General features: G+C 41.0%; 1 protein-coding gene across 3 annotated transcripts in view; it reads left to right on the forward strand.

Annotated features, from left to right (window-relative positions):
- Window positions 1–14,413, forward strand: part of sh3gl3a (SH3-domain GRB2-like 3a) — a 51,703-nt gene that overhangs the window by 19,730 nt on the left and 17,560 nt on the right. The gene's annotated exons all lie outside the window — the stretch shown is intronic.

Raw genomic sequence — 14,413 nt, forward strand, 5'->3', positions numbered from 1 at the left:
TATCTATAGTGAGTTTTCTTTTGCTCTTATTGAACACAGTTGAAACCTCTGTAACAGAAGATTAGAAGAGATTGGAATTCAGAGCAGCTTAGATATGTATTCCTCTTTGTGTAATCTCAGTGTGTCCAAGGTGATGTCTCCGCTACTTTTAAGGACTTACTTACTAAGGATTTTCCCTCAAACAAATGATAGTTAGTTAGTTAGTTAGTAGCTCTACCAGTCAACGTGTAATAAAGCTGTGGCTGCCAGCGACAAACCCAAATACACTTATGTAACTCTGTACCTCTACTGAGTGTTTTATCCTCCGTTAGGTCATTGTTTATCATTGGTCACTTTAATTCTTAAAGATGAACTGGCCCTCACACCTTGCGGCCATGCATTTGTTCGCCCCTCGGACTAACTGTGCACACGAGTAGGACGTTATTGCCTGTGTGGAGTGTGTGGCATTGGACATGATGTATTGCAAATTTTGTACCACTTCCTGGCTGTACAACTGTCAGCAAATGGTTCATGAGTTAAGAAAGTGGGCGTGGCTAAAGTATAGGGGGCGGGGCAAACAGTCACTAATAAAAAAAGAACTCTTAGTGCAACAACGCCTCCCACAAAAGTCTACGTCAAACGGTTAGTTTATTATGGAAAGGGCGTGGCTTATCCATAGGGGGCGGGGCAAACTGTCACCAATGAAAAAGGAACTTTCTGCTGAGTGCACTGAGTCTACCTCAAATAGTTAATTAGCAGAGGTGTCACGAAATACAAATACTTTGTTACCTTACTTAGGTAGAAATTTTGGGTATCCATACTTTACTGGAGTAATTATTTTACAGCAGACTTTTTACTTCTACTCCTTACATTTTCACGCAATTATCTGTACTTTCTACTCATTAAATTTTAAAAATAGCCTCGTTACTCCTATTTCAGTTTGGCTTGTTTTCATTCCGGCTTGTCATCGTTCAAAAAAACGCAAAAAAAAACCCAAAACCTACTGTATCTAGATAAATCTGGATAGAGTGAATTTGATTGTGGTTGGATGAGAAGTACAAACATATACCATTCCCACACCCTATTGGTTTGTATGCGATCCATCGCACTTGCACATGACGCAAATCACGTCACACTCCAGCAAGGAAACAGCAGACGTATGTAGCCTAGTACGAAGACGTCCGTGGCAGAGACTCAAGAGAACTCGGGCGAAATGTCCCAACAAAGCACCAGCGAGGAGGTTGGTAGCCAGGAAGACCAGCCAACCCTTCTACATCCCTGGCCGTACCTGGAAGAATTTTTCGAAATGGTTGGATGCAAAAACAACTCCTTTTGAATGCGCTGCAAGCTGTGCGCACCCGCGAGTACCACAAGCTAATTGTTTCCCAAACTCGCCGTCTAATTTGAAAAAGCATATTGATATTATTTTTTTTTTCCTTACATTACTTTTATACTTTAAGTAGTTTTGAAACCATTACTTTTACACTTTTACTTGAGTAAAAAGCTTGAGTTGATACTTCTACTTCTACAGAAGTTTAAACCCTAGTATCTATACTTCTACCTGAGTAATGAACGTGAATACTTTTGACACCTCTGTTAATTAGTTATGACAGGGAGCATGAGAAAGAGAGAAAGAGAGTGACCAAATGCAATCTGAGGTAAGAATAGGATAAGTAAGACCTGCAGCAATATCTCTCCCAAAGTGTATAAATCCCCCAAATGTGAAGCATTTAAAGGGGGAATTCCCCCCTTATTTTGAAAAATGAATGTTAGGCACTGAGTACTGCCACCAAGTGGACTGGAGTCACTACATTCATGGACTTTCTGTATTATAGTGGATTCCATTTACCTTCGAAACTCGGAAGCCGGATGACCGTCACACCCGAGTTGAATGCGTTCCATTTACAAGTCAGATTTTTCATTGTAGGGTTAGCGCTAGCCAGGTTAGCCACTGTTAGCAATACCAGTAGATAACAACGCATTGTGCTGTTTTTGTGCATGCAAACAGCGTAACAACATGTCCACAGATAGAAGCTGGACAGGCCTGTGTGTACGACTGATTTAGAGAGACACACATAAGACAACAAGTGCTAATAACTGTATGTTAATACGGCTTTCACAACTTTTGATGCACGGGGCATCCATGTTGGATTTTGAGCTCGGGGTACTGCAAGGTTGTCCGAGTTCAGAGCTCGGAAATCTGAGGTCAGAGGGTGTGTTTCCCACTTTGACCTTCGGAAAATCCGACTTCTGAGTACAAATGGAACGTAACATAAGTCATTATGTTCCACTATTGCCGGCTGATGAGTCAAGTGTGGAACCTAGTGGTAGACCTTGGTATACCGACCTGGTCCAGTGTTTAGCTTAATATCAAACCGATTTGAAAATGTATACACCAGCCAAACTCTAGTATTTGGGGCGAAATGGTAAATACTAGGGCTGCACAATATGAGAAAAGTATGCGATATGCGATAACGTAAAAAAAAAGATATATTGTGCAGCCCTAGTAAATACATACATTACAACACTGTGGGGACATTGACTAAATGGAAGTTTGAATAATTTAATTCTTCTTTTGGGGCCATAACTATTTCAAATGTAAATCATACATTTGGTGTCTGAAGTTGCTAATGTCTCAGCAGGTGTTGAAATACCATGAAAAAAAGTAATGTCTAGTGGGGTGTTTAGCAAGTATACTAACTAGCTCCCACTTTCCGAGTGAAACACAAACATAACAGCACAATGTCCAAATGTTGACTGTTGTAAAGAGACAGACGGCCGAAGGTTGATAGCCAAGCACTCTCCGGTTCGTTGACAGTTGATAACGTGTCTCCTTGCAACACCATCTCTCAGTTGTCACTCAACCGCTGCCCTAGGAAGCGTCCATTTAGAGGCCTGAAGTTTAGATGCTCCACATTTGTGTCCACAAATATGTCCAAAAAGTTTGATCCACTTTGGAAAAATGGAAAGTTATTTAGCTGCAGTATCATTATCGTTAATGTACACAAAAAGCGAGAAATCAAATTTCAGTTGAACAAACTACTATACGGACCTTCTGTAGTGCCATTAAAAAAAAAACTACTGTTGAACTTATTTGCTTGTACATGATCTCAGCTGGAAACCATTGGGTGGCTCCAGTTTCCATCTCATTCCCCCCACCACTGAACAAACACGGTCCCGCTCAAAACAGCAGGAAGGTCGTAATTTAGTCCAATAGGAGCTACTTGTTGTTTTAAAAATTCTCTTAGTATTTTGGTGCTTTGGAGAACTCAATTACACACACACACACACACACACACACACACACACGTCTCTAATGCGGGTTACACACCACACGAGAATCAGACCCATTTTGGGCCCGATTCCCCCGCCTCGACAGTGGTCAGCAAAGCCCTGATTTTCTGATGGTTCTAAAGATTATCTTGCCTGTTGTGTGAGGTGTGTTATGAGTGGTTTTTTTTTACATCCCACATATTTGAAATATTAAACATGCTCAATATTTACGATCTTACCTTGTGTAAATCACACGTTTTATCACGATACAATATTATATCGATTCTTTGGACAACAATACAATATTTACTGAAATCACAAAGTCTGCCACGATACGATTTCGAATTGATTCAATTCAGCGGCCTGCGATCGATACGATACATGAGCCCATCAGGGCTGTTGGAACGAATTCCGAAAGTCGAATATAATTCCAATAGTAAAAAAATCAATACTTTTAACATGCGCCGATTTGCGCCGATTTTAACATGCGCCGTTTAACGTGAACAGAAAATTGCGTTGCCTGTACCTTTTCACGGCAAACGCGCATGCAAATATTGACCAGGTGGTTGCCAAAGGGGGCAACCAGAGGCCACGAAACTGTTGCCAAGGGCAACCGGGCAACCATTACTGTCGAGCCCTGGCCTTGGCGTCTTCCTTGATGTCTATTGGATTTGTTCATGCCCCCTACCAAAGAGCACTGCCTTTTTATCACTAATATAAGTTCTAAGAAGCTCTCCAACGTCTTCCGTTCTTCTTTACTTATAATCGGTATCGGGCTAGTTCGATCCGATCGATTCCTAGTGCTCATACGGAGCTCATACCGCTGATCAGCAGGTCACGAAGGGAGAGAGAGGTTGGAGGAAGCTGGGAGCGCTAACAGCGCTAACAGCTACAGTGCAAACAGAGCATTAATTAGTTTCAGTTTATCCATCGTCGCCATGTTTGTATACTCTAAAGTCACTTTTAATTGTGCGAGATTTCTGGTTTTTAGATTCGGGACTCTGGTTGTTTGTGAATGGAATCTATTAGTGTGCGGTGGGCTGTTCTGGCCAAACCGTTGCTCTCCACACTCTATAGTAACAAAACCTGTTAAATCTATCAGTACATGTCGTTATATGTGGGGTCTCTCACATTTTCAACATCTGTTAAGTAGAGCTGGGTGATATGGAGAAAATCAGATATCACAATATTCTTGACCAAATACATCGATATTGCAACAATATTGTACGGTTGACAATTGGTGCTTTCACAAAATATTTTCACATTGAGATTTTAGATAAATAATAATCAATCATGTTGTAAACAGTGTCAAGTGAAATTATAGAGAAAAAAATAAATAACTTTCGTCCAGCTATATATACTGACATGATATGTTTACATGCTTGCCCAAAAATAGTGTGATGTTAAAACAAATCTGCAATTCATGAAATGATATTACCTCAAAATGTTTCACAACAGATGTTCTGAGAAATTGAGTTAGTATGTGCTTGTTATTATCAATTGAGACAACGTAATTGTGTATCGCGATGTCTCGATATATGATTTCATCACGATGGGATTCCATTGGTAGACGATCAATTATGTTGAATTATTGCCCAGCCCTACTGCTAAGATTTGAAAATACTTTTAGTGTGGGCCAGGCATAACTGCATTACAACTGTTGCTGTTCTGTCCCCTACCCTATACAGCTCAATTAGGAGACACATTAAAACAACATGGTTCTGCTAACACACACATACCCACAACAACAAAATCCCTGTGTTTGTGTGTGCAGACCAGTGATTCACCTCCTCGAGATATTCCAAACTGCTGTTTACTCCAGCAGACTGTGTGCTTTGACTTCATGTCACTTTCCCTCCCTATCAATAGCATATGTTAGCCGAGGGGGAAAGTGTCATCTGTGACAGACTGACGATGAGTCACAGAGCACTAAAACAGGCAGAGCATCCCACTCTTGTTTTTCACTTCTGCATTCCTTTCGTCCAGTCCAGCCAACCTGGAATGCCTTCATAACTTTTCCAGACTAATTTCCCCCCACACAATCCACCCTGCTGTGAGGCTCAAGGAAAGGGAGTCTGTGCTGAGCATTATCTTTGCATTTGCATTAATTAGTGTGAACCGATGTTAACACCCTGCAAAATCCTAATAATTGAATCAACCCGGCTGTCTTTAAATCCAACCTTTCTTATTAGCCTTGTAATCCAAAGTCAAATCTCTTTTTAAAGAGAGTAAGACCATTTTGCCTTTTCCAGTTTGGTTTAATGAGTTTTTCAGAGAAAAGAAATTGACTTAATATCTTAATATTAGTTAAATAAAAGTTAAGGACTTAATGATAAATTACATTTCTTATTGATAAGGACATTCGTTGCGATTTAATCTATACTTAAAGATGACTTATTATGCTTTTCCGTATTTTCTGTCATATCTATAATGTCACAATGTCGGATTTTCATGTGGCCAGAGCTTCAAATAAGAAGGTAAACGTATTACAGAGAAATCCCTGTGAGCAAAAACCTCAAATTTCCTACTGTTCTGAACACTCTGGTTTCAACGTTGTTTTCCGGGTTTCTATGAGGCAGGCTACTGCTGTGTTTACATGTAGCTACATGCTAAGTCAGGGAATCCCGTGATCTTGGCTTCCATTGATGGTCATTTCTCCCCAACTTCGGGTCACATTACTGCTGAAACATATCCAGTCGGGTAGTATTTGGTTCAGAAGCTGCGATTTTTGACTGTAGAAAGTGCTGCTTTATTCCATTACAATCCACTACCAACTACAAGTAGCTGCATGCTAACACCAGAGAAAGCTGTAATCTTGGCCAATGTTGTTCATGTGTCCCCAACTTCGGGTCACATTACTGCCGGAACATGTCTGTTGTGTAGTTTTTGGTTTACAAGCCTTTATTGGTGACTTTTCACAGAACAAAGTATAGTCCTGCTATATACTCCATCATTGCAGTCAGTCTCAGGCTTTAACAGAGTGCAGAAACAAATAGTATAGAATAGAATAGTGCTCTAATAAAGCCAAATTAACCATAGGTTGTATATTGTTATCAATAATCGTTTATCGTGAGTTCTCACTAATGGCTCTAATTTATGATCTGATTTGTATTTGTTGCCATTTGTGATGCATGAACAATATTATCACGATAAGCTTTAAACTCTCCTGAAATACTTTTTTTGTTTACTTCTTGTTTGTCTAAATCAGAGATCTTCCATAGGGGGTCCGGGAACCTGCAGTTACTGCAGGGGGGCCCCAAGTTAATTTTTAATCGTTCTTTGTTTTTTGTTTTTTTCAAAAGTTAATATGTATGAATGAGCCCAACATATTATTAGGGAAGATAAATCAGCCTATTTGTGATTTGTTTTTAAATGTACACATTGCATAAATGCATACTATTGTTACAGTGTTATTGTGAAGCTGCTGTACCACCGTGTGTGTTTGTTGAGACTACGCAGAGTGAGCGAAAAGACAAAGATTTGTGCTGATGTGTGTGTGTGTGTGTGTGTGTTTGTTTGCGCGTGTGTGTGCTCTCTACAAAGGAAGGAACAAGCAGAGCATTTGCATCCCCTTCTGCTCAACGAGGCCCGTCTGTAAAGACCTGTGCTCAGAGTGCAGGAAGACAGAACACACAGATCCAACATCCGCTTTTTTACACAATCAAAGAAATGACGGTAAATGAACGTGCGCCGCTGGTGGCTCGTTTGATCTGTGATTTCAAAAGACAACATCCCGCAAGGACGATCGCAGCTCGCTGGTGAGTCCCCTTCATGTCAAAGCACCTGTCGGTCGGAGCGTTTCTTTTACTTCCAGAGTGCCTGCTGAGCCTTGTATTCACTCTCAATTCAATGCGCAGGATAATTGCAGCTCTAAAGTGTAGATTAGATGCTGTCAGTGTGGATTAAAAGCAGGGCCAGCACCAGTCATTTGTTGGCCCAGCTGTCACCTGCTGCTGCAGCTTGTACTAATGCATCTGGCCCTGGAGCCGCTCATTGTACCAGTGCCCCCCCCCCCCCCCCTTCTCCCTTTCATTTCAAACACCATCACACTCAAACCCGATCTTCATTTAAGTGACAAGGTGAACTTTCATCTAAGAAAATCTTCCGCAACAAACATTGATCTTAAATCCAGACAGCTAGCTAGACTATTTCTCCAATTTATGTTTTCTGTTGCACGACTAAAACAACTTTTGAACGTTTTGAACCAAAACAAGTTGCTTCCCGAGGCTATTTTGCAGAGGCACCGTTGCTTCGTCCGGCGCTTAGCACCGCCCAAGACAATTGTGATTGGTTTAAAGAAATGCCAATAAACCCGAGCACGTTTTTTCTCCCATCCCAGAATGCTGTGGAGGAAGGTCTGGCAATGCGAGACTCTTATTACCATAACATTGTGTCAAAATTTGAACAATAACGTCGGCGGCAGTGGGCTTATTTTGTAGTTCCGCTACGGAAGAATCCAGCAAATAGACTGCCCCTTAGGATACGCGAAACAGGTGATTTAACGTCACCACTCATTTCATTTTAGCAACAAAACAAAATGTTGGGGGAACATTACACTTTTTTCACGTTGGTTTTTAAAGGTGTGCACCCCCATTAACCTGGAAAGAGTTTGAAACAGTAAGTGAATAAAGTGTGTCGGGGAAATACAACGTCTCCCGCAGCGGGTAGTCAGACGGACCGCAGGGTTCGCTAACGTTAGCTTCTTGTCTCATCCGGGGTCTGATAAACAGTAAATTCAACAAATTCAATGCCCATAACGCTATTTTCCAAGCTACTGTAGCTGTCATATTTCACGGCACCAGCGTGAGTGCGGTTTTCATAAAACGCTGAAGCAGAAGCGGTTGTCCAACGCTAAGAAACGTACGTATATAGCGGAAACACTGACATATGATGCTTCTGAGAAATGATTGCAAATAAAGCAAACTGTTGCTCATATGGAACTACATGCCCTTTTCACATACTGTTGACAACTTCTTCCAGCTGTTTCTCCCCCCCCCCCCCCCCCCCAAACCTAACACACAGACATGAGATTGATATCTATCTTTTGTTGCATCACATTCACAGAGAAAGGGAATAAGTGTCTTCCAAAATGTTGAAAAACATGATCTTAAGGATGTAACTGCAAATGACTTCATGGCCCAGACTGTTAAGCTGTACAGTGGTACCTTCATGTACCACCCCTCCCCCCCACACACACACACACACACACACACACACACACACACACACACACCACTGTCCTAGAAAGGCTCTGGAAGCCAGAATGGGCTCATTTCTCCACTTGGAGTCTGCTAATTTTATCCAGGCTCTGACCCACTTGGTACCGATAACTCTCCTATTGCTGGCAGCACTTGTAGTACAGCCTTGTACCACACACACGCACACGCACACACACACACACACACACACACACACACACATACATACAGTACCAGTCAAGGTTTGGACACACTTTCCCATTAACTTGAATGAGAAAGTGTGTCCAAACCTTTGACTGGTACTGTACACACACACACACACACACACACACACACACACACACACACACACACACACACACACCTGTACTGGGAGAGGGGCAGTGTGGATCTCCATTTCCGTTTAGATTTGCCAGGTTAGCTAAATAACCAAAGTGTGGTTGTATTTATTAAACTACTGAAAGGTAAGGGTTTGGATTATGATTGACCTGTATTTATGTTTTGTTTATTTCATAGGGACAGATATGTAGACAAAACTGGTCTGATGCAAGTATCATAGTAGCATCATAGCTTGTTGTAGCATCAGTAGCGATGGTGCAATTGATTAAAGTGGCAAGTTTTTTTGTCAAACTATGTATTTGCAATGCATTGTTGAGTTCACACCAAATTAGCTTGGCACGGGTTACCGAAGAAATGGGCTACGGAACTCAATATTAAACTATACCGATGTGAATGGAATCGTCTCATCCCTTAATCTTCTATCTGAAAATATTTTCAGCTCATTTTCTATTTCAGACTATTTTCAATAATCTGAAAATAGTTTAAATGCTGTGGATCATATTGCTGTGTTGCTCCCCTGTATGGATGATCATTAGTGAAGTAAACATGAGAGCAGCAGCACAGAGTGCTAAACAGTCCTTCCAGAAAAATGCGGAGTTTTTTTTGTGATTGTTGCGGGCAAAAATCCTTGATTATGCGCCACGTTTTCTTCAAAAATGCGATGGAATATGCGTGACATTTATGCAGTTTTATGCGATGAAATTGCGGGGACTTGCAAAAACTGTGGTTTCATCATGGCTTCATCGCGGGGTTTGCAGCTTTTCGATGACGTTCACGTCGCGTAATTACGTCACTTCATAACGTTCCCATGGCAACAGGGGAAAATGGCTGCTCTTGCGTGACGTAAACGCAACATTTTTCAACGTTCTGCTGAGATAGATGGGACTTTTTTGCAACGAAAATGCGGGGATTATGAAATCATGCAAGCCCCGCATATTTTGCACGGAAATCGGCAATTTATGCGGCGAAAGTGCGGCGTATTAGAAAAAATGCGGCCCCCGCATAAATATGCGGACTTTGGCTGATTATGCATTGAACTATGCGATCGCATAATGGCGTTTTTCTGGAGGGACTGGCTGAACTGTGATCAAGTGTGTGAAAAAACCCAAGAACACTGTACTGTGAAATTCATTCGATTCTAAGGGACTACTGTCACCGTGTGCTCTTTTGTATATATATATATATATATATATATATATATATATATATATATATATATATATATATATGTGTGTATGTGTGTGTGTGACTGCTTGAATTTGTTGATGAGAAACCATGTGCAGCAATATATAATATTGAGGAGGTGATGCATCGAGATGCATCGGGATACTCAATTGATTTGAATCGTTGACAGGATAATCGTAATCAAATCGTGAGACCAGTGAAGACTACCACCCCTATTTGTTAGACAAATACCTTTCAAACATTTGGCAATTTACCAAGACAGCACTTTTTTTTCCATCTCAATAACATTGCAAAAATTGGACCCACCTTATCATTTTGTGATGCTGAAACTGTAATGCATGCGTTTGTATCTTCCCAACTTCATTACTGCAACGTCCCGTTTTCTTGTCTTTCAAATTGTGCCACTAGAGGCCTTCAAGGTATGCCATATATTGTTTTATTTCAGGATAAGTTTCGATACTTAGCAATCACATCAATTTGCATGCGAGTGGTACTATTCATCGACGCTGTTTCTCCTGGAGGCCGCATGCAGGCGCATACGCTCTCTTCCCCCTGGGAACAGTTGATGTAAGATGCCGGCGCTTGGAAAAAACCCGATATGTGGACACAGTTCCTTAGTTATCATGCTCTCTGCCAATCCGGATCCAGCACTTATTAATCCTTATATTCCATATATGACACCTAATATCCCTGTTGACTCTGCCATACAGCACCAGTCATGATGACTCATGTCTTGTTTCTATTCTGGGTTCTCCCACTTAGTAGCTCCCTGTTAAATGGTGTGCTGTTCACAAAGCTGCCAATTGTGCCACAGCACCCATCATCACCGTCTGCCAGCTACTTTACTAAACGCGACCTAAAGGAAGACCCTGTACTGTTGTTTTGTTTCATATGTTGGCAGGAGGGCTTCATAGCACAACTGCCATCTGAAAAACTCCAAATCCTTTTTTTTTTTGTTGGTATTTCCTTCCATTCATAATGTACGCACAGTGACTGCAGTGCTACTTTCAGGGCCAGCTTCATTAATGGTTCATGAAACATTTCTATATTTTCAAGAATGCATTGCATGCAGCAGTGTGTGGTTATAGAACATTGAGTTGTGGTTGTTGATTTTAGTCAAACGTATAGTGCATCTTAAAGGGCCTTTACCAACGCACCATGTGTAGAGTTGATAAGAAGAAGACTGGAAAAGCCTTCGGAAACAGAAGAATTATGACATACCTATCCCACCCCCCAAAGAATGAAAGTGGGTTAATCAGAAAGTAGTCTATATCAACGACCTTTCATTGCTTGCTGGAAATTCTGCCGGTTGTCCCTCATTTTTGGCAGGATGTCCGTCACCTTCCACTTTCTTTGTGTTGGCTTTCTAAACTCTGGTGGATTTCTGAGGACTATGGTTAACTGCTCCTCAGATCTCTGCAGGGTAAATCCAGACAGCTAGCTAGACTATCTGTCCAATCTGAGTTTTCTGTTGCAAGACTAAAACAACTTTTGAACGTACACACGTTCCACCGAAACAAGTTCCTTCCCGGGGCTATTTTGCAGAGGCACCGTGGCTCCGTCTGGCGCTTAGCACCGCCCAAGACGATTGTGATTGGTTTAAAGAAATGCCAATAAACCAGAGCACGTTTTTCTCCCATCCCAGAATGCTGTGGAGGAAGGTCTGGCAGTGCAAGACTTTTATTACCATAACATTGTGTCAAAATTTGAACAATAACGGCAGCGGGCTTATTTTCTAGTTATCAACCGCTACGGAAAAAATCCAGCAAATAGACGGCCCCTTAGGATACGCGAAACAGGTGATTTAACGTCAACGTTCATTTCACATATTTTAGCAACAAAACAAAATGTTGGGGGAACATTACACTTTGTTGACGTTGTTTTTTTACGGTGTGCACCCCCACTAACCTGGAAAAAGTTTGAAACGGTAAGTGAATAAAGCGTGTCGGGGAAATACAACGTCTCCCACAGCGGGTAGTCAGAGGGACCGCAGGGTTCACTAACGTTAGCTTCTTGTCTCATCCGGGGTCTGATAAACAGTAAATTCAACAAATTCAGTGCCCATAACCAGAACACGTTTTTCTCCCATCCCAAAATGCTGTGTGGACTAGCCAGACCTTTCTCCGCAGCGCTGTGGAGGAAGGTCTGGCAATGTGAGACTCGTCAGAAAGTAAATTGCAACACATAATTATAAGAACTACTGAACTGGGAAAGGGATGGTTTTATTCAATTGTAATCAGTCAGTGACTGACCTGCAATCTGAGTTTTCTTCCTAACTGGCCAACTAATGCTGAAATCTTTCAGCATTAGTCTACTATTTGACCACACAGAATTTTAATCCTCTTTAAAATCTGTCGGGGAATGGTGTCAAAGTCCCAGTCCTCTGTTTGACACACCTTTTTAAATCCACGCAGGGTCGACAGTATCACTGCTGTTAAGGCACAAGTGTTGACTGTGGATATATTAATATCAGTTTATTAATTGAAGCAATCGTTAACCTAAACAACTAAGTCCATATCACAAATGCAAATCTCTCACTCGCACTCATTACGATGTGAATTTATAAAGAGAAACTGATCAACAATACAGTCATTTTCTTGGTCAAAAAGTACATTGCTTGTTTATGAAAGGTTGGATAAAGTCAAACGCACTGTTATTAATTATTATCTGACATCTGAAACCATGCCTATTATTCACTATGAGCCATCAAGTTATATATATTTTCCCTGTAAGCAGGGGTGAAAGTAATTAATACGTGTACACTCGTTACTGTAACACAATGTTTTTTCGTTTACTTGTACCGTTTTTTTTTCTTTTTAATCATTCATTTTAATTTTAGTCTTTATTATCTCAAACATTGCACTTTGCTACATTTCAACTTGCATCTGTTACAGAGTAAAAACTAAAGTTACACGTTCTTTAGACAAGCAATGTCACTTTTTTAAGCAAAAGTACTTAGGTACCTAAGTAAAATATTGTAGTACTCTTTCAATCCCTGCCTATCTATCCTGATGGTACGCTAACTAAATTCATGATTTGTCATATGACCCATTTCTAACAGCGATATGGAACTGTGTGTAAACATAGAGTCACTCATAAAGAAACTAATATGGTGCTTCCCTTTGCTTGGCTTGGCACAAGAGCGCTTTTGCTTCTCAAATGCTTCTTTCTGAGTGTAAAGAAAAGGAAACGGTGAATATAGCAGTATTCATGGTCATCAGTTCATTCATATTCTGCGGATCAGGCAGAATCCCGCAGAATTTTCCCAGATTTCTTTAAACAAATTAAAAATAAATAATGAAAAAATGAAATCTTCTTCCAAAGCTAAAGCTAAATTCCGCAGATTTTCATTCCGGATCACTGAAAGCTGAAAAAAATAAATAAATAAAAATCTGCAGATCGTGTTTGGGTCTGCTCATAAATTACATTAAACAGAGATGTACCATATTGTAACGGTAACCACTGTAGAACTACTACTAAAAGTTTGGATTACAGTTAAAATTAAATTCAAACTGAAACTGGATCTATGCCAATATTAGTCATTAGTTGGGGGAGGGGGAGGGATTTGCACTTCCATTCAATTCCAGCATGTGCTTTTCATAATATGGTACAGCTAGGCTAAACTTGATGGGAACGGGTCTGTACTCAAGCTCAACAGCAGAGAGACAGATTGGGACGATGATGATGTCATCTAAATCCTGATGATGCAACTGCCGGGACAAGGTCATAGCTGTACTGAGATATGGCAACGTTGTACAACATATATGAGCCCACAGAATCCCTTACTAACTCAATATCCATGCACCAACTTCACAAAGTGTCACCCGAGGACATTGTCAACTTAACCAATGAATATCACATAAAGCAATACCGCCCAGGTGCGCGTTGAGCATGGATAAATACTTCTTCCAAATTGTGTATATACTGTGACTTATTATGAGCGTGTGTGTTTGTGTTTGTAGGAGAGCTGCAGGTCATTCAGGCAGCCCTGGATGTGTAAATGAGTGTGATCGAAAAATCAAAATAGTTTTAGATTTACTGGTGTAAGTTGCAGTGTTTATTTTTCGGCGACACCGACGTCGTAAATATGGACAGATGCGCGCACGTGCATTATAATTACATTACTCAGGATCAAAAACTAGCGAGTCCACAACTTTGCTAACAAAAGCCAAACATCAAGCCAGTGCAACAACACAAGACATAGCCAGCCTAGCCAGCCAGCTTCTAGTACCGACTCGTCCAACAGCAACATGGCCAGCTCGGCTCGCCTTCTGACTGGCAGCCTTTTATTTCGCAAATCTCTCGCCGACGGCTAGAAGCCTGTCCGATATTTTCTCTTGCTTGGACACTCCTTCCTTTTTTCTTCCAAGCTTCCTCGCAGCGGTGTAGTCTATACGTGATACGCAGGTATACTCAGTATACTTACTAAGAAAGCTCCA

This window comes from Sander vitreus, chromosome 1 (assembly GCF_031162955.1).
Source record: "Sander vitreus isolate 19-12246 chromosome 1, sanVit1, whole genome shotgun sequence".
Taxonomy (NCBI): Eukaryota; Metazoa; Chordata; class Actinopteri; order Perciformes; family Percidae; genus Sander; species Sander vitreus.